At 42.3% G+C, this 27179-nt stretch overlaps 1 pseudogene; it reads right to left on the bottom strand.

Annotated features, from left to right (window-relative positions):
* LOC130851132 (threonylcarbamoyl-AMP synthase-like) lies at positions 1-24485 on the bottom strand (annotated as a pseudogene).
* Positions 24486-27179: the final 2694 nt, after the last annotated feature.

Below are 27179 nucleotides of genomic sequence, written 5' to 3'. Positions count from 1 at the left end.
TCAGACACATAGTGTCCAGCACCAGTCCTTGAGCCCTCCCCCACTCCGGAGTGTCACAAGCAGGATCCATGTGAGGGGAGCAGCCCATACTTCTGGAGAATGGCCAAAGTACTTTCCAGGGCACAACCCAGACGAATGATGCCAAATTCTCCAGGCACAGACAAGTCAACCACAGTTGAGCCTAATTGACACTCAGGGCTCTGGCCATCCCCAGTTGGTCCCCCATCAATGACCAAGGACAAGTAAGGCCAGAGGTGCTGAAATTCCTGGACATTCAGAGAGCTGGCCTCGGAGCTGAGGTTGGCGCTGGTGAGAGCAAGAGGTCCCCCAAACACCTGGGCCAGGTTCTGCATGAAGGCGTGGTCAGGAATCTGGATGCCCACAAGAGGAGTGAAGGGGTTCAGGTCCTTGTTGAGCTCCTTGGAGCATTCCATCACCAGGGTCACTGGTCCTGGCAACAGGTCCTTCAGGAGCTCCTCAGGTACTCTCACAGGACAGTACCTGTAGACGTTGGCCACGTGGCCCAGGCATACGGCCAGCGGCTTGGTCTCGCTGCGGCCCTTGACGCGGTACACGGCGCCCAGTGCCTCCGAGCAGCTCGTGGAGCAGGCCAGGCCGTACAACGTATTGGTGGAGACGACCACAACAGCGCTGGCGCGCAGCTCGGCCATGGCGGCCCGCAGAGCCTCCGTCCAGCCGGTGCGCTCCGGGTTTGCGGCCCGCACGGCCCCGCACCCCGGGAGCCGCAACAGCCGGGCCTCCGGCGCTGCCGGAGCGGGGCTTGGCGGGCAGAGGAGGCATCCGCTCCGGGTGGAGCCCGCCGGCCCCTCACTCAACCCCACGCTGGCAGCCACCCACCGCGGCCCTCAGCCCCCTATTCCTAGGTGTTTTATTCTATTTGATGCAATTAAAACTGGAATTTTTTCCTTAATTTATATTTCTGATAGTTTGTTATTAGTGTATAGAAATGTTACAGATTTCTGTGTATTAATTATGTATCCTGCAATTTTACTGAATTCATTTATTAATTCTAATAGGTTTTTTTGGGAGGTGGTAGAGTCTTTAAGATTTTCTATATATAGTATCATGTCATCTGCAAGCAGTGACAGTTTTGCTTCTTCTTTTCCAATTTGGATTCATTTTCTTTCTTTCTTTCTTTTTTCTTCCTTCCTTCCTTCCTTCCTTCCTTCCTTCCTTCCTTCCTTCCTTCCTTCCTTCCTTCCTTCCTTTCTTTCTTTCTTTCTTTCTTTCTTTCTTTCTTTCTTTCTTTCTTTCTTTCTCTCTCTCTCTCTCTCTTTCTTTCTTTTTCTTCCCTCCCTCCTTCCTTCCTTCCTTCCTTCCTTCCTTTCCTTCCTTCCTTCCTCTCTCTCTTTCTTTCATTCTTTCTTTCTTTTTTCCCTGATTGCTGTGGCTAGGACTTCTAGTACTAGTGGATAAAAGTGGTGACAGTGGGCATCTTTGTCTTGTTCCTATCTTGGAGGAAATGTTTTTGCTTTTCACCATTGATGATGTTGGCTGTGGGTTTGTCATATATGGTCTTTATTGTGTTGAGATTTGTTCCCTTTATACCCAGTTTGTTGATAACTTTTGTCATAAATACATGTTGAATTTTGTCAGAAGCTTTCTCTGCATCTATAGATATGATCATCTAATTTTTATTCTTCAGTTTGTTAATGTAGTGTATCTCACTGATTGATTTACAGATACTAAACTTGCATCCCTGGGATAAATACCACTTGATCATGGTGTATGGTCCTTTTAATGAGTTCTTGAATTCAGTATGCTGATATTTTGTTAAGGATTTTTGCGCTATGTTCATCAGTGATATTGGTCTGTAATTTTCTTCTTTTTTTGAGGTGTCTTTGTCTGGTTTTGGTATCAGGGTTATGATGGCCTCATAGAATGAGTTTAGAAGCATTCCTTGCTCTTTAATTTTTTTGGACTAGTTTGAGGTGGATAAGTGTTAACTCTTCTTTAAATATTTTGTAGTATTCACCTGTGAGTTTGTCTGGTCCGGGGTTTTTGTTTGTTGGGAGTTTTCTGATTATTGATTCAAGTTCATAACTAGTGATGTGCATTTGTAGAAATGTATCTATTCCTTCTGGGCTGTCTATTTCATTGGCGTGTAATCATTCACAGTCATCTCTTAGGATCCTTTGTATTTCTGTGGTGTCAGTTGTAACTTCTCTTCTTTCATTTCTAATTTTATTTATTTGGGGCTTCTCTCTTTTTCTTGATGTTGCTGGCTAAAAGTTTATCAATTTTGTTTATCATTTCAAAGAATCAGCTACTAGTTTCATTGATCTTTTCTATTATTTTTTAGTCTCTATTTCATTTATTTCCTCTAATCTTTATTATTTCTTTTCTTCTACTAACTTTGGAGTATTTTGCTCTTTTTCTATTTTTTTTAGGTGTGGGGTTAGATTCTTTATTTGAGATTTTTCTTGTTTCTTGAGGTAGGTTTGTCTCACTATAAACTTCTTTCTTAGAACTTTTTTTTATGCATCTCAGGATTTTGGAATGTTGTGTTTCCATTTTCATTTGTCTTAAGATATTATTTCCTCTGATTTCTTCAGTGACTCATTGGTTGTTTAGTAACATATTGTTTAGCCTCCATGGGTTTGTGTTTTTTGCATTGTTTTCCTTTTAATTGATTTTTAGTCTAATACCATTGTATGATGCTTGATATGATGCTTGATACAATTTCCATCTTCTTAAATTTATGGAGACTTACTTTGTGGCCTAGCATGTGATCTATTCTGGAGAATGTCCCTTGTGCACTTGAAAAGAGTGTGTATTCTGCTGTTTGGGGATGAGATGTTCTATGTATATCTATTAACTCTATCTGGTCTAATGTGTCATTTAAGGCCAGCATTTCCTTATTGATCTTCTATCTGGATGATCTGCCCATTGATGTAAGTGGGGTGTTAAAGGCCCATACTATTATTGTATTACTGTCAATTTCTGCCTTTATGTTTATCAATATTTGCTTTATGTATTTAGGAGCTCCTATGTTGGATGCACATATATTTACAATTGTTACATCTTCTTGTTGGATCGATCCCTTTATCATTATGTAACGTCCTTCTTGGTGTCTTGTTATGGTCTTTATTTTAAAGTCTATTTTGTCTGATATAAGTATTAATACCCTGGCTTTCTTTTGATTTTCAGTTACAAAATGGGGCAAAATCATCCCAGTTGAGAATGGCAGTCCCAGCTAGTGCTTACCTAGCACGCTTTCCTTTACAGCTTGGCCCTGGTGGGCCCCTTTCAGCCTGCAGGTATTAAAGGCTTTCCTTTGTTGCTAGTCTGTATATGTTTCACAGGCCTTTATCATTTCTTTGGCCTTGCCCATACCTCTGTAAACAAACTCTTCATTAATCTCTTGTTGCTTGTGCTGGGACCAGACTTAGGCCTTTCCTGTAGATAAATGCTGGTATCTTAGAAATAGTCTCATCGCAGACCACTGGGAAAGTCCTACTTTATTCTATGAAGAAACTGCTCATCTTTCAGGAAATCATTGACTAAAGGATATGTCTTCCCTATGTCTAACAGGTTCTTCCAAGAGCAGCAGGCCCCATGAGTCCACTTCTGTTGGAGCTGGGAAAACAGACATTTTGCTGTGCTACTGCCTTGAGGCTGCTCTGCCTCCGTCATAACCCACAGGCTCACTCTTTCTGAATTCATCACAGGATTTTGAGAAATGGCATGTAGTCAACAAGTCTTGTTTTAGGAAGAGAACTCATGACCAGCTAAACTTTAGAGACAGCAACCAGATTTGAATTTATGAATATCTTGGTTCTAATATTTCGATGAAATTCTGGAGACATAAAATGTTGGTTGGCCATGGACTAAGCATGGGGTTCTCACTGGGCTGGAGTAGAAGAGTAAAAATGGGCCTTGACTCTGGAGGATTGTAAATATTAACCCTTGCCCTACCACATAGAGACAGAGACCTCTTGAGCCCCTGGCTCAAGAGACCTCTGCTCAGTTTCTTCCCCAGAATGTTGGGAGCACAGACCCATGATTAAGACTAGAAGCAACCAAGCCTTGTCCTTCACCTCTAGGCTTGGGCCTAGGTCCTTCATTCTCAGACTTGTGCTTAAGAATGGTTAACCATTTGAAAGTGGGTTAGTTAGTCCAGTGGTCTCCAAGTGTTCTCGGTTATGTAATAATTCTTAAAATGCATATATCTAATGACTGTGTTTTTTTAAATTAAAATCTACATAAACTTATCATGAAGAAAATTTTTTCCAGCGGTGTGCATCTCTCTGTTTTTCACTATTAAGTAAAGATCTTCAAGGAGGCTCTACACAAAAAGTCTTGTGACATACTGAATGTGTTATTCATACCTTGTTATAGCACTCTTTAAATTGAGGTTTCTTTTTTGTTCTTAAATGTCCAGTTTTTTAAAGTCCTACTAATCATAGATGATTTCACATCCTCACTAGTTGATATCTCCAGATACAGTATAAAATTAAGATGAGACTCACTGTTAACAGCACTAAAGGGAAACCCATGTCACCAGTTAAGTCATCATGCTAATTGGCTTTTTACAGATGGGATTAGCTCATTATTGTTTTATCTCATAACATGGCTGATGAAAAACTCTAAATAGAAGTAATCCAACATGTGTCAGCTCTAACATTTCCCTCACTTCCATCTAGCATTTTTTCAGGAATTTTTCATTGCTTCATCAAGTATGCAGATCAATTAAAAGTAGATACTGTAATTTACAAATCTATTACCTGGACATTTGTGAATGGCAACACATCTCAAAGGGGAAAAGGTGATGGGAGTCTGGGTGCCTCGTCAGCTTTGCCTGCTGCAGAGTTCCCACCCTCCCCTAGGATGTGTCACTGTCAGGCCTGGCCTGTGGTCACCTGACTCATGTAAGGAGTGAGGATGCGAGGGATTCTCCCTATGTGACATGCTAAACTGGAACTGTTCAAAGTTTTGCCTGAGATGCCCACTGTGCCAATGCAAGTGGGGCACCCACACACCAGGTGAATCTGGTGGACTGTCAAGCTGTAGTGAGGCCAGGTCTGGGATCTTTCCCTTGCTGACAACCTCCAGCCTACATGAAACAGTAAGATTGATCAGGGTGAGTGAGGATTTCTTTAAAGAGTTTTTCACAATACTGACCAATTCCTCTCCTCTCTCCCATGAAGAAGGGGGTGAGTGCTTCAAACCCACCACCTCACACTAAGGGAGGGAGTCTTCCAGAGAAGCCCCTGTTTCGCAGGAACAAGGATGGACCTCACATGCCCTCTGAGCTGTGAAACTTGCAGACCTGCTCTGTGCTTCTGTGAGACCAAAACGTTGTGTGAGTCTGTCAAGAAACCTGACCATGACCCTAGAGTTCCAGAGTGCAGTCACTGTAGCCAAAGTCTTGACCGAAACGTCTGAAGGCTGGAGCTGCCAGTGTGGTGAAATGAGAGAGAAGCCTGAATGTCCAGGATGTCTTGAGAAGCCTCAGCCTTAGGGACTGCCTGCTGCTTTAAACTAGCCGCCACAGAAGAGGGTGCAGGCACTGCTGGAGCAGGAGCTCTGGAGCTGCCCGCTGGTCATCCAGATGGCGCAGTGCCCAGGCCAGGACACGGTAGGAGTGGGGTCTCCAGCCCAGAGGTCTCCACAGAGCACAGATGTCCCTGGAGAGAAGGAGGTGGTGTCTGAGTATCTGTGTCAACATGCCTGGATCCTCCTCCTAAACCTCTTATCTTCTATCCCAACTCTGGCCTCTTCAGACACTGCATAGATAAGGTAGAGGGAGAGCACAGGGGGCCCACAGACCACCCTCTCTCTCCTTTCTTTTATTTCTTAAGAACTTTTATTGAGATATAATTGATATACCATAAACTGCATATATTTAAAGTGTGCAATTTGATTTTTTCTTTTTAGTAATGTATATATGGCAATCCCAATGTCCCAGTTCATCCCCCCTCCTTTCTTTAGGGTTATGAGGCAGGTCAGGCCCTGGCTGGGGCTCAAAGGGATGTTCTGGAGTGGGTCAGATGTTAAAGGTTTGGTTTAGATCAGCCTGAACTTTTTAATAAATAAAAATGAGACCAAGTGCCTGACAGAGACTATAAAATCTAGGCAAATGGACCCCCAAAGTATCATCTAGAAGTGACACAGGCAGACCTGGAAAAACAGGTTAGAAAGACAGTGAAGAGAGGAAAATAGGAACCTACCCCTACACAGTCAGCTGGTTCCGTATACAAGACTCAGGCACATAAAATATCAATTATGCTTAATTTCTTGTTTGTTATGGGTAAAAAAGCTACTAGCCACATGTGGCTATTGATGCCTTGAAATGGGGACAATCCAAATTGAGATGTGCTTCAAAGTGTTAAACACACAGAACTTCAAAGACTTGGTAGGAAAAAAATTCAAAATTGTGTATTAATAATTTGTTTATGTTGATTACATGTCAAAATGATAACATTTTATATATATTGGTTTAGATAAAATACATTGTTGAACTTAATGTCAACTTTTCATTTTGCTCTTTCAATGTGGCTACTAGGAAACTTTAAATTCCATGTGCAACTCACATAGGAACGTTATGCTGAAATGTGCAGCTCTGCTCTGGAGTTCATTGACACCACTTTGTAGACTGTAGGTTTGGAGGATTCTCCAGGTGAGTATATGCACTGAATCACTATATAAGTAGAATTACAGCGGAAATGTGCAGTGCTAAGAACACTCAGCTGTGAACTGGGCCCACAAAGAGCTCATGGTTGAACAAAAACATAGCACACATGTGGACCCATGGTGAAGACGCAGACTGCCCGTGGACAGATCAGTCAGGCTGGCGGGGGGTGGGGGGGGGGAGGACCTCGGATGTCCAGGAGGGCGGCCCCCACACAGCCACCTTCGATTACAGAAGCACCAGCCACAGTGAATCAGAAGAGGGTCCCAAGTCAAGCTCTGGAAAACAGGAGACCTAGAACATGTTGCATGAAAAACGTCAATAACGGAACGAGCTGTATCAGCACTGCCCACTCAGCCCCGTCGAGCATTTGCAACACTCCTCTGCTCATCGTGAGTTCTGAGAGCACCTGCAGTGAGGAAGCCTGTTTGCGTTGTCAGCCCGTCTTCCAAACATTTCTACCTTTCCCTCATGTAACCTAACAACACCTTACAGAATTCGGGGCCTTTTTGTGGGAAATGCTGGAGTAGATTATATCCAGACCTATACTGCCATAGTTCTCTAATTCTCAGCCCAAAGCTAAAGGAGAAAAAAGGAGGGTGGATGGCATTCCTTGACAAAATGGAAAGGGGGCCGAGACCCCACTTCATGTTAACAGAGCAGGCTCCCTACGTGGATTTAAAAGATCTGAAGCAAAGATCCGTTTGTGCGGCCCTGTTTGTATCTGGTCTGACAAAGGCAGTCATCACCTCAGCACCCTGTTGAGCCAGGAGCTCTGTCCTCAATAGGTTTGCTTGAGACAAAGCTGTGTGAAGCTGGCTCAGGAAAACATTGTGTTAAACCAAAACAATACTTTTTTCCAAATGTAGCTACACCCTTAAAAATCATGAAACACACTTTTTCTCCCCAATGGACCCTACTTTCCTGCATCCTTTCTTGTTTCTTTTTCTTTTCTCTAAATGGGGGTTATGAAAATACAGAATTCAATATTCTGGTGGTGGTTTTTTTTTGGTAATCTCTGTCCTTGTCACAGGCTCAAAACCACAATCTGAACAGCATTGTTTCCTGCTGAGCTTGAAGTGTTATTTGCAAGGTTGAGTGAAAACTGTTTACATTTATTATTTTTAAGGGACTTAGTTTGTTTTCTTTCCCAAGTCAGGGCAATCTTTCCTGGAGTGTAACCCAGGGCTACAATAAAACACCAATCAGAACTTATTTAAATAATTTTAACCCCAGATATATTCCTGCAGGTGGGAGTGAAAATGATTGGTAACTTTTAACTAATAAAGAAAGCGTCTTTCTCAAAATATACAATTTGAATGTAGTTTCCTTCCATCAAAAGTTCAGAAGGTGTGAACATCCTTTTGCTTGATGTAGTTGAGTAAAATAGTAATCTTATAAACTATGAACTAAGATCCTTCATTTGCTGGATTTGCATAGCAGTAAAGAGAATAGATGACATGCTATCGACCAAAATAATCGCCTTTATAATTACTGCTGCTCATTTATGTTCCAGTGAAATGACTCTATTCTGAGAGATCTTAAATATCTTTTAAATCATTCTTTATAACTAGTGTTACATACATGTTTTGATTTTAAAAATTGTTATATTCTCTTCATAGGCCAGTTGCTGGGCTCTCTACCAGAGCAGAGAGCAGAGTGCACAGTTTTATAAAGTTAGAAAAAGGCAAAACTCTGTGAGGCAAAGCAGCAGTAAAATGAGACAGAAGTGGCCCCCAGAGCAAACCCTTTATGTGAAAATTTAACAAGAAAGGCACATTAACAAGTGCTTTTTCACTGAGCAAAGGACATCTCTTTATTTTAAAAAATCACCTTTTAACTAATAAATTGCCTAATTATGGACTACATAATTCCATTCATAAAATGTCTATGCACTGCTTTTCAAAAGGACTCTATGGCTTCACGAGAGGTCCTTTGATGTTTAGAGATGTTTTCACTCTGAAGCAACCTAAGAAGCAGATGCCCTGCAATGAACTGACTTGATCATACTGAACAGAAAACTGCGCCTGGTGACTGTGAACCATTCCTATTTGATTTAACAGGACTCACAGATGACTTTTGTGCTATGGAATGTTTCAGATTAGGTACATGAGAGTCAATCTAGAGTTTGCTTATTTTTCACTTAAAAGCATGATTTTCTCTGGTTTTGTGTTGACTTTCATCTGGATTTAACACATGTGATTAAACCTATTCTTCCCTAGGAGAAGGCAGAGTATATCAAAGAGGCCACTGAACGGAGGAGTCAGCCTGCTTCCCAGCGGGGGGTGTCCGCAGCATCCACGCGGGCGAGGGTCAGGCCGAGCACGTCCTGATCTCCCATCAGCAGTGTCGCTCACTCGTGCTGCGGAGCGGAGAAACGTGGTCTCAGAGGGAGAACGCATACTGTTGAGGACACGTGAAGACCCTCCACGGACATTTCCTAGCTCCCTGACTTCCTTATGTTCTCACTGATAAAAGAGAACTGCCTTTGGATCCACTCTTGGTCTGAGTGAGGCTTTCCACACGAAGGGCCAGTTAAAATCATGAGTGCTTATCCAGGAAAGCAACAGATGACCAGGTGACAAGCCCAGTGCTGGCCAGATGGATTCCAAGTCTTTGCTTTCAACAAAGCCAAATAAAGATCATTAGGTCTTCAACTCACCATTAAAATTAATTTGCATCAATAACTTTTACCAAAGACTCTTAAGAAGTTAAGAGAATTTATTGACATAGCTACAAGAAAACTCCTTCTATTTGCATCTTACTTATCTATGTGAATAAGATCTCTTAGCACTTACATTTAAGAAGGTGAAAGCTAGGTATAGAGTAAGTAGTGGATTCTGTCATATTCTATCAATAAGTAATATTCAACAAAAGATACATGAACTAATTATGGAGGAAATTCCCATGTATCTCATTAAAAGAGGCAGTTTCATTAAAATCTTTTTCAGTTGGATAATTATGAAAATTTATGTTTATGTTTTGATCCATTGTGTGCTAGCAATAATTGTGATTACACCTCAGTCCAGAAGACATTTTTAATACTTAGAACCTTATGGTACCAGGAAATTTGGGGAAAACAGTAATTTCAATTTGCATAAAGTAAGTGATCAATAAAGGACTGTGCAGCAAAAAAATTACATTAAGAGAAAACTCTTTGGAAATGTAAATAAGAATTCAAAGGGAAAGAGCTCTGTAAAATTTCCAACTGTTAGAATAGAACTAGTTCATGTATTTTTAAGTGGATGACAGTGGGTCTCAAACTGCTAGTGTATTTAGATTTCATTGGTAACATTTAAAAGAATGGTGTAATAGCTTCATTTTAGGATGTTAAGATTACAATATGCTGGAAATCACATCATTTACAGTACTTGTAATAAATTTTTGCTGTCAATTTAAAAGTACGCAAGAAAAAGCATAGTAGTATGAATTTTTATTCTGATTTAAACAAGCAAGCCTCAGGTGTGATTTTAAGTACGTTGTTATAGTAAACATCCTGGAGTGACATTAGCAAAGATGGTGGAGTAAGGTCCTCCAACAATCCTCTTCTTCATAGAGGCAGGCAAACACTGGTACAATTTGTCAGAATCAACATTATCAGAGCCCTGGAAATTAACCAAAGGCGTGCTGCAATCTGGGGAGCTTTCACTGAAGAAAAATGGCTGAATCTCATTAAGAACAGCCATCTTCGTGGCATTTTACTTGTCCTGGTCCCATTTCTACTCTCTAGCGACACGGTAGCCTGAGAAACTAAGAACCTGAATTCACCGTGAGATCTAGCAACCTGGAAACCACTGGAGTGAGTAAACAGCTGGAGCTCAGTCAAAGCCTCATTCCTGGAGAGTTGTATTATCTGACCTGCCTGGTGGTTCTCTGGAAGACTCTGCTTACAAAACTGTCTGTATTTGACATGGCTTGGGACTTGGCCAGTGTGAAAAGCCTTTGCCTTGGGGCTCTTGTTGAAAACAATTACAGAAAACTTTAACTTTGCCGCTGCCTGAGACAATGGATAACAGTGGGGCAAACAATAGGCTGACCAGAAGCATAAAAGGAAAAGCTGGGCTGTGAGATGCCCACAGGGGCCTTTTAAAGTTCCGAGGGAACATTCCTGGAAACCTAGAAGGCCGCATGCGTGCCCAGTGCTGCGCATGTGCTCAGGATGTCCCTGAGGCTCTGAGCCAGTGGGAAGTGAAGGCGAAGGCAGAGTTCTTGACTGCCCGGCTGGGTGTTGAGGGCGTGCACACACAGAACCTTTAGCAAAGCCCAGAGACTTAATGGTTCCAGGTGTTCAAGAAAACCAGTCCAATAGTTAACTGACCACTAAGCTAGCTGAGCAGAGACTTTAGTGGCCACACATGACAAGGAAAATAGATTTACAGAATTAGTTCAGAAAAGTCACTAAAAAAGCAAACAACAATGACCACGACCGCTGCTACTACAAAAAAAGAGCAGCAACAACAACAAACCCTGGGGAGGGGGTGAGTCTGATCCTCAGTGTTTCTATGTTATATTGTTTACAATGTCAGTTTCCAAGAAAAAATTATAAGACATGCAGAGAAACAAGGACGTATGACCCATACAGGGAAAAAAACAATCAACAGAAACTCCTGGAGGAGGCCTCACGGCAGACGTACTAGTCGTACGCTTTAAGTCAGGTATTTCGAATACATTAAAAAAATAAAGAAAACCATGCCTAAAGAACCAAAGAAAAGTACAACGATAGTGTTTCACCAACTGCAGAATCTCAATAGAGAGATTGAAATTATAAATATATTTTAAAATTTTAAATTATAAATATATATTCAATTTTTTAATTTGAAATTTTATATAAAATATAAAAAACATGAACAATTTTAAAACGATAAATATATATATTTTAAAATAGAAATTCTGGAGTTAAAAGTACAATAACTAAAATTAAAAGTAATAAACATCCTGCACATAATCCTCTCAATTTATTGTTGCTTTGCCTCAGGCTCCACCAGTTAGAAGTTCATTTATTGTGATTTATCCACTTTTTTTAAGTGTAAATATCCTCAGGTTAAGCTACCCATCAACCCTGCCATCTTCTTGCAACTCAGTATCCTGCAACAGAGAGAGGCTGGCTGCCCTGGGCCTCGGAGTGTTGGCTGGGTGTGTAGGAGGGTGAGGGAATCCTTGGCACTTCCTCAGCAATGACATATGAACGCCCCATACTGGGGACTCTTGGGTCTGAAACTTTAGCTGGCTCATACCTCTTGCCCCATACCAGGGAAAGGAGGGCACACAATGAAAATCTGCAAACAGTAGGAAATTAGGCGTAAAGTGGGAAGTCAGCACAAGGAATCAGCACTGGAGCGTGATGGAGAAGGAACAAGTGCGACAGAAACTACTACAGTTCCACCCTGAGAGCTCAAACTTAACTCCATTAGTGCAAAGTAAACACAAGGAGAGCAAACATTCATTCTAAATCTCTTCCCCAAACAGAAAATAAAACAAATATTTAAAGTTTCCAGGCGGATGTGCTATACACGGCCTTGGAAAGGTAGGTTTGGGTCAGAGTTCCAGTTGTAGACAACAAGGTATCTCCAGAGGCCAACCGTCTCTTTCTGTCCTTCAAGCCCTTAAAGTTTCTAAGCATTTCAGACCAAGAGAGCACAACAGAGTCACTAAAATATTTTTATGGAGAAAAGCCGAAGACAAACCCTGAGAATGGCTTACTTATACACAGTGGGTGAATACCTGTGGTCTATCGTTATTTCACTATTGAAAACATCCTGCTGAAAGACATTAGATTATAGAGGTTAAACGTTTGATTCAACTCTGCCATGTGTTAGCTATATAGTCAGCAGGCTACTTAAGGTTTCTGAACTTCTATTTTCCCATCTCTAAAATAAAAATAATAATACCTGCCTCCTAAAGTTCTTATGAAGAACTTAAATGATGTGTTGTTTAAAAAGAACTTAAAGCAGAGCCTGGCATAATATACATATTTGAGGACTGGTAATGTTATTACTCTTTTAAAATCTCCATCAGTTCTGCCCGAGTGCCTGAAATATGCAACACCACACAGCTGCTGTTCTGGGTCTGAGGTGTTTGTTCCCAGAATTTCTCTTCTAAAATGTAAGTAAGTTTAGGAGGTGATAATTTATCTAGACAGTTTAATTAGTAATACCTTGACATATGTAATATCTAGAAATCTGATGGCCAATTATTTAGTCAAAAACCGAGCTCTGGAAAAATTTAAACATACGCCCAATACATTTTTATGGGAGTGAAATTTGTTTTGAGCATCAGAAACAGCCTTAGGAGATGGGACCAGACTGTGATTTCTTGGACAGTCAGGGACCAGTGTGGAAAGACTGAGGTCCAGGAGTGGGAGGGGGATAAAAAGGTAGCAAAGAGGTAAATCCCCCGGCAGCCCTGGAAGCCCAAGGTCATTGGAACAAATCTTGCATAAGATGAAACCTGAGTTTAATAAAATTGAAGTTCACAGAACCATGAGTCCAGAGAGTTCAAGAAATTACACAGAGCAACAGAAGACAAACAGACCAACAGAAGAAGGAACCAAAACAACAACCACTTCTCAGAAAATTGATGGAGTCAATGGAAAACAGCCTGAGGATAAACCGTGACTGTGTGGTCCGTGACTCAACTGCACCATCTAGACTTCAGCCAAGTCTTAAAATCCAGACATGCTCAAGCTATAGCACTTGTCCCAGGCTGAACTCCAGAGTACTAACCAATGTGGAACTGACAAGCCCAAGACCTGTTTGAACAAATGGGTTTTCTGTTGTCAACACTCATGGGCTTTGCCCTCACAAGTCTGAGGCTTTGGGTGGAGAGATTGTCCTCACTGGGGCTTCTCTTACCATACAACTGCATGCAGTAGGTCCTCAATGCTGTTAGCTAACATTCTCTGAGTCTCCCTTTGATGGTCACTCTGAAAGCCCCACAGCAGAGAGCCTAACCTCTGCACTGAGTCAGGATCTCCTGGCCCAGCCAGCAGTAAACTTGGGTTCACACTGCTGTGTCTTAGAGTCTCTCCACATGGAAATAATCCTTGCATCTGCCACCCTTTATTAGAAACATGTTCCAGGAGGTTTGAGAATTTCATATTAACTTTTAAATAGTTAAAAGTGTATCAAAACACAGGTAATCCTGAGAATTGTCCGTGAGTCAGCACTGAGCATTGCCTCTTATCCAGCTGACTTTTGCTGGACTAAGCCGAGCGAGCTAGAAGGCACAGAATGCGAGAGCAGAGCAAAGAAGCCGGGAGGACTGGAGAGCAGCAAAAGGGTGAAAACCAGTTTGAGCAGAGCCATTTCATCATCGTTACAGCCCAAGGTCTTTCAAAGCAAGGGTGCGCTGTCACACACCAGGAATCCAGCCTGACTCCGGCATGTGCTCCACTCCACAAGTCTGCAAATCGTCTGTGTGATTTCTACAAACACTTCAGGCCATAATATTTAACTAGATATTATTCACTAGTATCAATGAATAATACTTCCACAGCTTTTTTCTTAATGTTCTCAGACATCTCACTCCCTGCCTGCCTAACAAACCAACCGTCTAAGACAACCAGCACTGGTGCCAGCCACTGCTCCCTCAGCCCACCATGCTTCTTCTTCTTCTTTTTTTTTTTTAAGAACTTTTATTGAGATACAGTTAACAGACAGTAAACAGCATATATGTGGAGTGTACAATTTGGTGTCCCAATCTCCCAATTCATTCCCCCCCATCCCTCCCCGCTTTCCCCACTTGGTGTCCATGTTTGTTCTCTGCATCTGTGTCTCTGTTTCTGCCTTGCATTTCTTCTTTCATAGCTGTTAGCATTTGCCTTATGTATTGAGGTGCTCCTGTATTGGGTGCATATATATTTATAATTATCTCTTCTTCTTGGATGGATCCCTTGATCTTTATGTAGTGTCCTTTCTTGTCTCTTGTAACATTTTTTTATTTTGAAGTCTATTTTATCTGATATGAGTACCATGACTCCAGCTTTCTTTTGATTTCCATTTGCATGGAATATCTTTTTCCATCCCTTCTCTTTCCATCTGTATGTGTCCCTAGGTCTGAAATGGGTCTCTTGTAGACAGCATATATATGGGTCTTGTTTTTGTATCCATTCTGCCAGTCTGTGTCTTTTGGTTGGTGCATTTAATCCATTTACATTCAAGGTAATTGTCGATATGTATGTTCCTATTACCATTTTCTTAATTGTTTTGTTTTTGTTTCTGTAGGTCCTTTTCTTCTCTTATGTTTCCTGCTTAGAGATGTTCCTTTAGCATTTGTTGTAGGGCTGGTTTGGTGGTGCTGAAGTCTCTTAGCTGTTGCTTGTCTGTAAAGCTTTGGATTTCTCCGTCGAATCTGAATGAGATCCTTGCTGGGTAGAGTATTCTTGGTTGTAGGCGATTCCCTTTCATCACTTGAAATATATCATGCCACTCCCTTCTGGCTTGCAGAGTTTCTGCTGAGAAATCAGCTGTTAACCTGATGGGAGTTCCCTTGTATATTATTTGTTGTTTTTCCCTTGTTGCTTTTAATAACTTTTCTCTGTCTTTAATTTTTGTCAACTTGACTACTATATGTCTTGGCGTGTTTCTCCTCGGGTTTATCTTGGCTGGGGCTCTCTGCGCTTCCTGGAGTTGGGTAGTTATTTCCTCTTCCATGTTAGGGAAATTTTCAACTAGAATCTCTTCCAATATTTTCTCTGGTCCTTTCTCTCTCTCATCTCCTTCTGGGACCCCTATAATGCGAATGTTGGTGCGTTTAACATTGTCCCAGAGGCCTCTTAGGCTGTCTTCAGTTCTTTTCATTCTTTTTTCCTTATTCTTTTCCACATCAGTGATTATCACCATTCTGTCTCCAGGTCACTTATTCGCCCTTCTGACTCAGTTAATCTGCTATTGGTCCTTTCTAGTGTATTTTTCATTTCAGTTATTGTGTTGCATATCTCTGCTTGTTTGCTCTTTAATTCTTCTAGGTCTTTGGTAAACGTTTCGATCTTTGCATCTAGTCTTTTTTCAAAGTCCTGGATCATCTTCACCATCATTATTCTGAATGCTTTTTCTGGAAGGGTGTCTATCTCAGCTTCCTTTAGTTTTTTTTCTGGGGTTTTATCCTGTCCCTTCATCTGGTACAAAGTCCTCTGCTTTTTCATTTTCTGTATCTTTCTGTGGCTGTGGTTTTCAGTTCCACAGAACGAAATACTGCTGATACTGCTTGATACTGCTGTCTGCCCTCTTGTGGAGGAAGTTATCTAGGAGGCTCGTGGGTGCTTCCTAATGGGAGGGACTGATGGTGGGTAGGGCTGGGTGGGTGGAGCTCAGTGACACTTTAATCTGCTTGTCTGCCAATGGATGGGGCTGTGTTCCCACCCTGGTGGTCATTTGGCCTGAGGCTACCTAGCACTGGAGCCCACAGGCTCTTTGGTGGGGCTAATGGCAGACTCTGGGAGGGCTCATGGCAATGAGCACTTCCCAGAACCCCTGCCGCCAGTGCCTCTGTCTCCTCAGTGAGCCACAGCTGCCCCCCACCTCTGTAGGCAACCCTCCAACACCAGCAGGCAGGTCTGGTTCAGTCTCTTATGGGGTCACTGCTCCTTCCCCCTGGGTCCTGGTGAGCACACTTTTTTGTGTGCCTTCCAAGGGTGGAGTCTCCATTTCCCCCAGTCCTGTGGAAGTCCTGCAATCAAATCCCGCTGGCTTTCAAAGTCTGATTCTGTGGGGATTCTTCCTCCCGTTGCTAGACTCCCAGGTTGGGAAGCCTGACATGGGGCTCAGAACCCTCACTTTAGTGGGTGGACTTCTGCAGTATAACTGTTCTCCAGTTTGTGAGTCACCCACCCAGCATTTATGGGATTTGATTTTAACATGATTGCGCCCCTCCTACCATCTCATTGTGGCTTCTCCTTTGTCTCTGGACGTGAGGTGTCTTTTTTGGTGAGTTCCAGTGTCTTTCTGTCAATGATTGTTGTAATTCAGGTGCTCTTGCAAGAGGGAGTAGCCCACCATGCCTCTTGAAGATGTCCTCAGCTTCCTGTCATGCCTGTCGGGGAACACGTCTGTGGGGGGACGCACTGGTCCCAGAGCCACTGTGAATCTCCTGTTTCACTTGATGTGCAGAGAAATAGTCCGTCACCTTGGAAAACCGTAATCAGAGTCCTGAATGCATGAGGTAAAGGGCAAGTTTATAATCCCAGCACTTAGTGCTCAACCTGGCACCCAACCATGGGTGCCATCCACTCTGGTGAGTGACTACAGCTGGAAATTGGCAGGACCAGGTGGAGAAACATAGTAACACTCAAGGTGTACAGGGCCATGGAGACAGAATGGGTGCTGAAACAGGCAAGTGAAGCTGCCACAGGCCAAATGTATCTGTCCACAGTTTGGCCTGGGGTTGGCCCAGGCCATAAGTACCCATTGCTTTGGAGAGGAAGAGGGGAAATACTCTTATTAAAATTAGACATAAGTAGCTTTCTGAGGCAAACTAGGTCAAGAGTCCCTGTTCTGAGTTCTGGTCTTGGCTCTCTCACGAATCAGATTTTAGTGCTGAACACTGATGTTGTCTTCTTGTGGATAAGTAACCTCCTCTATGAAATGAAGGGACTGGGCTGCTGGTGCCCAGCTAGAGGCATCACGGACACTTTTCAGGTCTGGTGAACGTTACGAGCACTTGCCTTAAAAAATACACGTGTCCACATACACATAAATGTCTGGGTGCAGATCAGCCAGCTAACTGGCCAGCAACCCAGAAAGAGGATCCCACTAAGGTCATTCTTCCAAAAGTCCTGCTTGTCTCTCCTGAAGTCTCCTCGGAGTCTTTTCCCATTTTGAATGTCTGTGGTGCTCAACTCTGCAGCAGAGGAAAACTTATTTCTGTATTTGGAAGATTTTGTTCTCTCATCTCCCATCAAATGGTAACTATAAGGCTGAATAAAAGCCTTTTGTTTATACCTAACGGCATCCTCAACTGATATCTCACTTTGCTGCCTGACTGTAGTCAACACAGAGTTTTCATTCCCGGGATACCAGTAAGTGTATCAATGCATGTTTTTCCATCCGACACAAGTGCTGATGCATAATCGCCCAAGGGCAATGCTCCAAAAATTTCCCCCTTGTGCCAATTTTAAAACAGAATCTAGTGTAATATTAAATGTCAGCACGAAACTGAGTCAAGACCCATAGTAGATACCATACAATGCACTAAGGTATTGAATGATCTGAGCTACACATAAAAACTAAATCATTCCACCCGCGGAGGTAAGATCTGTTTCAGACTATGGAGGTAACAGAATTTATCATCATAGAGCATGAGAATTTGTCCAGATACACAGAAATTTTTTTAAAAAATTATGGAATGGAAGTAATAAATGACATTTTGAAAAGAAAGCTGCAAAATAAGAAAAATCATAGATGAATTTAACGGATGAAAGTCTATAATCCTCAATATATAAAAAATCATACCCATGAGAAGAATGAAGATGAAGCTTATTTATGAAGACACACAGCCAGTAACTGTTGCAGGAAGACGGAGCTGGGGCTCAGATGTTGGGCACGTATGTGGGTGGTGATTTCACCCATCTCACTTGCTGGCGTGCCCCTCCTCCTTCACAGGTTATCACCCAGACTGGGGCACCGAGAGGGTGTCAGAGGAGGTGACCAAAATTATCCCGGGATGACAGGTTTACACCAAGACTAACTCAGTCAGAGCGTAGTTGTCCACGTGCCCAGGCACATTCTTGAAGCCAGCATTGCCTTTGAGGAGGATGGTCTTCCCAGTTATAGAAGAATGGTTCTTCTGCCAAGGGAGAAAGTAGTGCACACCCGGCTGGAGCTCAAGCTCACAGCCTTCCTAGGGAGGAATCAAGAAACAGCAATTAGAACAGCTGTGAGTTACCATTCATGATTCCCTAAACTGACAGCTCTAAATAAGAATAATAAAATAAAATGTTAGTCACGGTGGAGGAATGATTTTGCATTCCTAGTAACATTGTCAGTGCTTCTGAAAGGCGATGTAGCATCATATAAAATAAAACCGTGTGTATCATTTGAACTGTATTGCACATACAAAAAATTCAATGAAGAACCAAAACAAAGTTGAATATAATTTATGTCTGAAAAAATTAAAACTTTGATGTGCAATAGTGAAGAAATATTAAGCAAGTTACCGTTATATTAACTTCATCAGTGACCAAATAGCCAATGATAATAGGAATGTAAACTTTATATGAGATTAAGTTAAGCAAAAAATTATGATTTAATGTAGTAAGTCGTTATACATACACATCAATTGTTCGACAATGGTCAGAAGGCAATGTGATGTGAATAAAACCGAGTTTAATGTTCATTAGGATTTTTCCCTCCAAGTGTATTAAAATCAAGCTTTCTAAAAAACCCCACAAACAAACCAGAAAAACTATAAGAACTTGGAATCGAACAGATAACCTTTGCCTTTAATTTTCTCACCCCTTCTCACCTGGGAAACTACGTCAACTACATAAGATGCCAGGAAGTTTCCCTTGTTACTCGTCTCGCTTCACAGCCCCTGGTGACTTTTCCCGCCCCTGAGGCTTTACAGAACTTATCTGCATCACTCGATACGGGAGCCTTGTATTGACAACACGTTTCCATGTGTATGTGAGTGAATCGTGACAACCTCATCCTGCTCACCTAGAAGTTAGACTGTGTGTACGAAGTGCTACCTTTCTTTGTAAATCCCTGAGCGCTTGACAGAGTACCTGGCACCCAGCATGTGCTGGATAAATGTTGACTGAATGATTGAATGAATGGGAGGGAGGACAATGAATGGGAGGAAGGAAAGAAGAAAGAAAGGAGAGGAAGAAAGAAGTGAGCGACGGGGAGGGAAAGGAAGGAGAGGGTAGAGAGGGAAGGGCGGGGGAGGGAGGGAGGGAGGGATAACTTGCAAATGTTAGTACTTAGCAAGCGTCCATTATCACGCTAGTGGACTATTGCTAAGTCTAGCCAAGCACTCCTTTCCTCTTCCCTGTCATCTTTTCCAAATAAAACAACTATTGAACCTCTGAGATTCTGGGCTATTTTTTTGAAGTTTGATGCAGAAAGTGATTTGTGTCATCTTATGCAGCAGGGAACTATAAACATAATAAACACATCCTATGTGCATCAAGGTCATGTTACGAATAAGTATTGTCCTAATCTTATTTAGCATAAAAATTCCGAATTTTGAGTTTCCCTGTTCCCCACAAAACATAAATCTCTTAACGCCAGAGCAAGTTCTAGTCTGAGAGTTTGGGAGTGCCCTCTTTTTCTCTCCCTGTATCTAGAACGTGGTACAACTCTTTCAGGCCAACACGTCCCTAAAGAGAAGAGCCTTCTTTGTGTTTCACTTGGCATTAGGTGACTGTTCAGTTTTTTGGGACAGACTGGCATGTTCTGTTAATTTCTCCTGATGCATCCTAAGGCAATAGAGCAGTTTCAAACTTAACCATATAAATGCAAGAGGAAAGCAGAACGCAGAGAAAAGAGGAGGTTCGTGTCTGGGCTCCACATAAGTTACCGGCTCTTAGCTGTGGGCAGGATTGTTGGGTTACTCAGAGGAAGTTTCACTACGGGGCTGGAAATAATCACTCAGATACAATTATCTTTTAAGAGAAACGCTAATCCTGTGCAAGAGCTTTTTCTGCACTCTGGGAGTGAAATCTTTCAGTTTCCTGCCGTTACCCTTCCATCGCAGTCATTACCGCTTCCTCCCGTCTGTGGTGGAGTCCAGCTCCTTGTATCATCTGCAAGTTACAGCGACATCCAGGTAGGTTTCTCTCAAGATGCGGACGCAGGCAATTTTCCCTTCAGCATCTGAACAGATTTCCCCTTTTGAGTTGAGTACCAGTTTGTCTTGTGCTTAGGGGCTGTGTTACACATTCTTAAACGTTATCTTTAAACACCTTCCCTTCACCAGCCCAACAAGATACCTTATGGGGGCAAAAAGATAATTCATCACACAGTAGACGGTCACCCCCCATCTTGTTCTCTCTTTGCTACGTACACACTTTGCTTTTTGTTTTTGCTGTGCAGATCACTAGATGTGTGACAGTCAGACGCATGCATGATTTGACTCCACTGTATACCTTTATAGAGTATCTATTAAAAGTTCTGAAATATAGTAAATAATACTTTTGAATAAATAAATGAGTAAAGAAATGAATGGATATCTCAAGTTAAGTCCTTTCTGTTCAGAATTTATGTTGCCCTGGAATTTTCCAATGCTTTATGAAGATCCTCATTAATAGTATTTCAACGGCACCATATTTTGAAAATGTCCGGATCATATGATTAGTAGAAGATAAATGTGAAAAAGCTTTCAGAAAGTCCTTTGTAATTTAAGCATATCAATTTGTCTGAATATAAAGAGGCCAAAAAATAATGTTTCTATTCGACGCAAAAATGATTTATCCAATCTGTGGTAAGATGGCCCCTAAAAATAACGTCCCCCTACTCTTCTTAATTATTCTATATTTTTAGTCCATATAATATTACCATAATCTTAATTTAGTAATGATTACAATTAAAATGTAATGTCTCTGGAAGTAACCTAAATGTCCATCAACAGATGAGTGGATAAAAAAGATGTGGTACATATATACAATGGAATATTACTCAGCTGTAAAAAGCAATGAAACTGGGACATTTGTAGAGACATAGATGGACCTAGAGACTGTCATACAGAGTGAAGTGAGTCAGAAAGAGAAAAACAAATATCGTATATTAACACATATATGCAGAATATAGAAAAATGGTACAACTCAACTGGTTTGCAAGGCAGACATAGAGACAGAGATGTAGAGAACACACATATGGACACCAAGTGGGGAAAGTGGGGAGGGTTGGGGGGGAATGAATTGGGAGATTGGGATACCAAATTGTATACTCTAAATATATGCAGTTTATTGTCTGTTAACTGTATCTCAATAAAAGTTCTAAAAATAAATAAATAAAAATTAAATTTAAAAAAACATAATGTCTCTTTTTTAGAAACATTAGGCCATGTACTGGGAGAATTAAAAAATGGTTCTTAAGGGGGTCCTGGTCCACTGGATAATTAAAAGTAACTTTAGGCAAGAATTTAAACCAATTTTAAAGGCTTCCCAAGGAAGGAAGTTTCTGGTTGGCATTGGCTCTTCAAAATGATTCTGAGTACAGCTATTTCTATCTTCAATCTCTGGATATGGCAGTAACAGGTTGGCATCAGGCTTTAAAAGAAATCATTCAGAGCATGTTTCTTCATCTATTATAGATTATTTAAGAAATTTTTATAAACAGGAAATATATGAGAACTGCTGCCACTTCAGTGCACCATATGTTTCATACAGGCAGAAAGCATCATTCCAGATTCAAAAGATGCCTTGAAGCAGACTGCTAGAAAATATTGACTAAAAAACATACCTCTTCCCCCTCATTTCTAAATATTACTTTTATTCCATCTATGGGATTGTTAATGGGATGCTGCCTTAACTTTTGCCTGGGTTGTTTTCTTCCAAATTTAGTTCGATAACTAAGACCAGTGCTGGATACTGAAAAATGTCCATCAACAGCCCCAAATCTCGATGCAGAAACCTGTGTCTGGTTGACTCCATGAGAATCACCTATGGAGTTTGTTAAAATATAGGTTTCTTTGCTCAACCCCAGAGATTCTGATTCAGCTTCCCATGTGATTCTGATGAGCAGGCCTGTTTCTGGACCTCTGGTGTACACCTCCAGCTCTACTTTGTTTGGAACTGCAACGTGGATCAACGTGAAATTGTGCCACCATAATTGGTCTCGTGGGATCTGAGTCATATGAAGTCCAGAGTGCAGCTGATCTACAATTTGTATGATGATTTGTATCATCTAACTCTGGAGGCAGCTGAGAAGATGCCAAGGGTCTTCTCCATAGCAGTCTGGTAGGGATGTGTTTGTTCCTCTGAGGAACCACTTCTCAAGCTGCAGAAATAGAATCACTTGCTACACCTGTAGGTACAATGGGTACCTAGCCTCTCAGAAAGCTACTTCCCCTTGCTCATGTAGTGCTCACGTCAGCTAAGGAGAAAGGAATGTTATGTATACCAAACAGCGGGAGACAGTGCAGTGAGGAAGCTTACAGCTTCTTAATAAATTGGGGCAGAAGATAATGACCTCAAAAAGGGTTTGCGCTCCAAAAAACAGACTACCTTAAAAAAATGGAAATAAGAATTAAAAAGGACTATCACTAAAGCTCTGCTCAATACTTATCTGACTTGTTTGGTATATTTTTCACTATTAAACTCAGTGTGATATTAAGAGAAAGTTAAGCCATTTACTTTCTTTTTCTCCACCCTTTTGGAAAAGCTCGGTTTGACCTCAAAGTTAAAGACACTTCAGCCTGATGACATTTCCTAAATGCAGAATATCTATCCACAGTTGTTTGGTACATATCTAGTACAACAGAAGTGCGTAATCCCAAGGAGTTGACAACGTATTGAAAAAAACACGTCTTAGACACAATTTAATATGAGACCAGGATCAGAAGATTTTGGAGCTGGAAGGGTCTTACAGCTGAATTTTATTTTCCTGTATGCAGTAAAAGACATCCCCAGAGCCTGAGGAGTTCACTCTGTCTTCCTCTGGTTGTAACCAGCATACATTTCATTGGCTTTCATTCCTGGTCTCTCTGAGTCTCTTCCTCTGAGATGGAATTGTCTCCCCTCATTGAAGGAGGCTTCTGTCTACTTGGGAATGCAAAATCTCTTATTATGTGAACTAATTATGGAGTCCTTAAATGCTAAACCTGTCCGATCTGGAAGTTCAAACAAGGAAGGATTGAGACAGGCTAGCATATTTGGGCGATAGGTGCTGGAGACAGGATGAGTTGAGGGAGAAAAGTCAGTGGAGAAGGCAGCACTCCAGTGAAGACACAGCGGGACCCTCCCCAGAGAAGATTCTTCTTCAAGACCTCCTGCTCCTGCCGAGGGTGACGTGGAGGCTTCCGCGTGTCCTGAAGTTCTGGGTCAGCTTTTCTTAACCACGAAAGGTCAACTGTCCTGTGTCCCTTCTCTGAAGACTCTATCGCCAGCCAGGACTGATTTGTTTGCCTTTTAATAAAAGAAGTCAACACCTAAATAAGACATTTGTCTTAGATCATTTCAGAGTGAGGAAAAGAAAGCACGTATCCCAAGAAGCTGGGGAGAAAAGCCAAAGGTCCTGAAGTGGCACCTAAGTCAAAACATCTTAAAATTTATGCTTTATCTTTAAACTTAATAAGAAGTGTACTTGCTCTGTTGCTCTTCCCCCAGATAGCCTCCCACACACCTTGCTCCCTCTCGCTGGGTCTCGGCTCGGACGCCACCTTCTCAGAACTGGCTTCTCCTCACGTGGCCGCCCTCGCACGCTGCTCCTCAAGTCTGTGCTGTTTCTTCTTGGGAGGAATTCCTCCCACTGCTCACTGGTTCATCGTGTCCCACGCTGTTTGCACAAAGTGGACACAATAAATATTTGTTAATTAAACAAGTTTTACTGTGATATGTGTGACTTCCTTTTTAAATAGATGTATCAGTTTTAGCCATGAATTCTTTATTTTTCCACAATACATTGGAAGCAACTTAATGCTCCATGGACACACCTGCTGGTCCTGTGTTTTGTCACCCTTTGTACCCTTTCCTCCCACCCTGAGCTGCCCAGTGCTCAGGCTGCATCTTTGAAGCCCAGCTTAAACCTGAGGCGTGAGTCCTTTGGAGGCTCTGGGGGCACCTGGGGTTGTTGTCCTGCTGGGCACTAGGTATCTCCTGGGCACAAGAGTGAAGAGGGTGCCCACCTTCATGCCTCTGCTTCTTCCATCTCCCGCCTCCCTCTGCCGACATGCGGGTTTCCCACCTCCCGGGGGCAGCCCCACACCTTGACCCAAGCTCTGAAATGCAGCTTGGTGAGGACTCCATTCACATCACAAAGGCTGGTCACAACAATCTAGCAGGTTTCTCAGCACCTGCCGTGTGAAGAGTTACCTACGCAGGTCATCTCAGCTCTAGCAAAGTCACTCTGGTGAGCCGTGGTTGAGGCCCCTCGGATCTCAGTACGGTTCTGTCACCAATGTCAAGTACAACTTCAGGCAAGTACTTAATCTAAGCTTTAGGCTCTTTATTTGCAAAATTAGAGAATCTTTTAGATTAATGAATTTGTTCCACAAATATTTCTTGACCTACTATTGAGTTTTAGGCAGTCTCCAGGGCAGCTTCCATCTCAGGAGTCCTGACCCCTATCCTACTCTCACATCCTGCCTCCATCCATCTGACACAACGGCTGCCCCCCGGAGGGCTCCCGGGCCGACATGGGACCAGCAAGTGTCTTTGGAGGGTGTGCCCGCATGCCGTGTGTCATGGCTGAAGGGCTGTGAGTAACTCTGAACTGACGCCCAGGGTTTTGGCTCAACTGCCTCAGGCTGTCTCAACAGCAGCGCCTGGACCAGGCCTTCCTTGCAGCAGCGGCACGACGGGCTTGCGGGGCAGCCCTGTGTCCAGAATGCCAGCCCCGAGACGCTGAGGGTGCTCCTGGCCGCCCACTAACGAATGCAGTGCAGCCGGTGATCATCAACCACTGTGGAAGATGCAAAGCTCCAGTTTCATGGAGAAGATGAGGGCAGAACGGGAGTTCTGAGAAGTGGGCGTAGAGGTCAAGGCGGGTCTGGTGAAGGAAGTGGCCGGGTGCAGCAGCGGTGTGAGCTCTGCCTGACAGAGACCCCCGGGGGTCTAGGAGCATTTGAGATGCAGACAACCCCCAGACTCAGCACCACCTGGCCCTGCTGGCAGGAAGCTCAGTCAACTCCTGCAGATGCTGGGTCTGGCTTCTTGGCTTCTTGCGGCTGGTGATTCTTATTACGTTTTCCTCTGACCTGGACTATTTTGTGTTTTTTTTAATACTGTTAGTTGACACAAATTCTTTCTTAAAATAAGTGGACTATACATCATAATTCTTTCCCAATTAGATCTGAACATATTCAATACTGGTCCAGTAACCCTAAGGCCAACCCTGAGAATTTACATATTAGCAATTTAGCAGTTTACAAGTACTATTTTTATTTAAATCAATAAAGTCACGCTTTCAATAGTCTGTGAAAATTATCTGTAAACACTGAACGAGCAGGGTTTTGCCAGAGGAAGGGCGGGCTTTGTGTTAGGCTGTGCCAACGTCTAGTCACTGTCGCCCCCTGGTGGTCACTCTCCAGACAGCACCTGCAGGATTTGCTGCAACCTCACCACCAAATCCAAGGGAGAATAATAGCTTGGCCCCTGGATCCCCAGCTCCTGAAACTCATCATACAATTTATGAAACAACCGTATTCTAATTCAGAGTAGTTCTTAACTGGCAACATTACATATTACAATTGATATATCATTTTAATTAAGCTTTTAAAACTTATCGTTCCAGTTTGAAGGGACTCCAAACTTCTAAATGACCTAATTCATAAAGATGTCAACTATTTAGAGGCAGCATAGTTCATTGACTAAGTACGTGGGCTCCACAGTCAAATAATCTGGGTCTGAATAATGGCCTTCTTTCAGTTGGGCCTCAGTTTTCTCATCAGTAAAATGGAAATAATACCACCTCTCTCAAAAAAATCGTTTTGAAGATTAAAGGAGAAAGCATCTTTAAAATGCTCAGAAAGCAGCCTAACCCATAGCAAGCCGTCAGTAAATGGCAACTATCATTACATCCCTCAAAGGGGAAGCTGAGTCTAGGCAGTATGGGAGGGTGCAAACAGCAGCTGTGAGCAGCCCTCGGCCTGGGGCTGGGCTGAGTCTCAGCTCCTCCTGGGGGCAGGCACTGAGTGACGATCTCCGTGAAGACAGCGTCTGGGGTGAGAGGGGGCAGACAGGGTGGGGATGGAACCAAAAAAAGACACATGCAAAGTGGGAATCTGGTTATGAAAATTTGTGCATTTCATAATTGTGAAACCAAATTAAGAACCCCTTTTTGTTTCTGTTTTTATTTTAAGTTTATGTTTTTATTATTATTTTTATGAATAGTTCACCTTAATCTTCAAAATAAAAATAAACATTGCCCTTCAGGACATATAAAATTTGTGTTATACTATGACTAGAGTCTCCCTTTCGTGAAAGAAACTGCTCTCTTTTGTAATTTCCTACATAGCTCCAGCCCTAACTATGACAAAGGGCCTCAAAGGGCTTCCCTGCCTCTCCTCTCCCAGCTGAATGCCTGTGCTTTCTTATCTTGGCCTGACACGACTATCCACGACAAATTAAGTGCGTTTGTCAAGCTGCAGCCTTGTGAAGAACTCCACTTTTTTTTACTGAAAATCCTCAATCTTCAGGGGTTTTTAATCTCCCAAAGATATTCCTGGAAGGTAAACAGTAAAGAAACCACTTTCCTTTCTATTTTCAGAGATTTCAGATTCTATTCTAAGATTTAGAAACTGCCATTAGTCAAATTTCATGTTTCTAAGGTGTCCATTTTCAGCCTGAATATTTCCCATGCAACAGCCAGTCTTGGTCTGAGCTGCTATAACAAAATACCAATGACTAGGAGCTTGTAAACAACAG

This window comes from Hippopotamus amphibius, chromosome 4 (genome assembly GCF_030028045.1).
Source record: "Hippopotamus amphibius kiboko isolate mHipAmp2 chromosome 4, mHipAmp2.hap2, whole genome shotgun sequence".
NCBI classification, from domain to species: domain Eukaryota; kingdom Metazoa; phylum Chordata; class Mammalia; order Artiodactyla; family Hippopotamidae; genus Hippopotamus; species Hippopotamus amphibius.
Note: the sequence above shows the minus strand (reverse complement) of the source record. Positions and strands in the feature narration are given on the sequence as shown.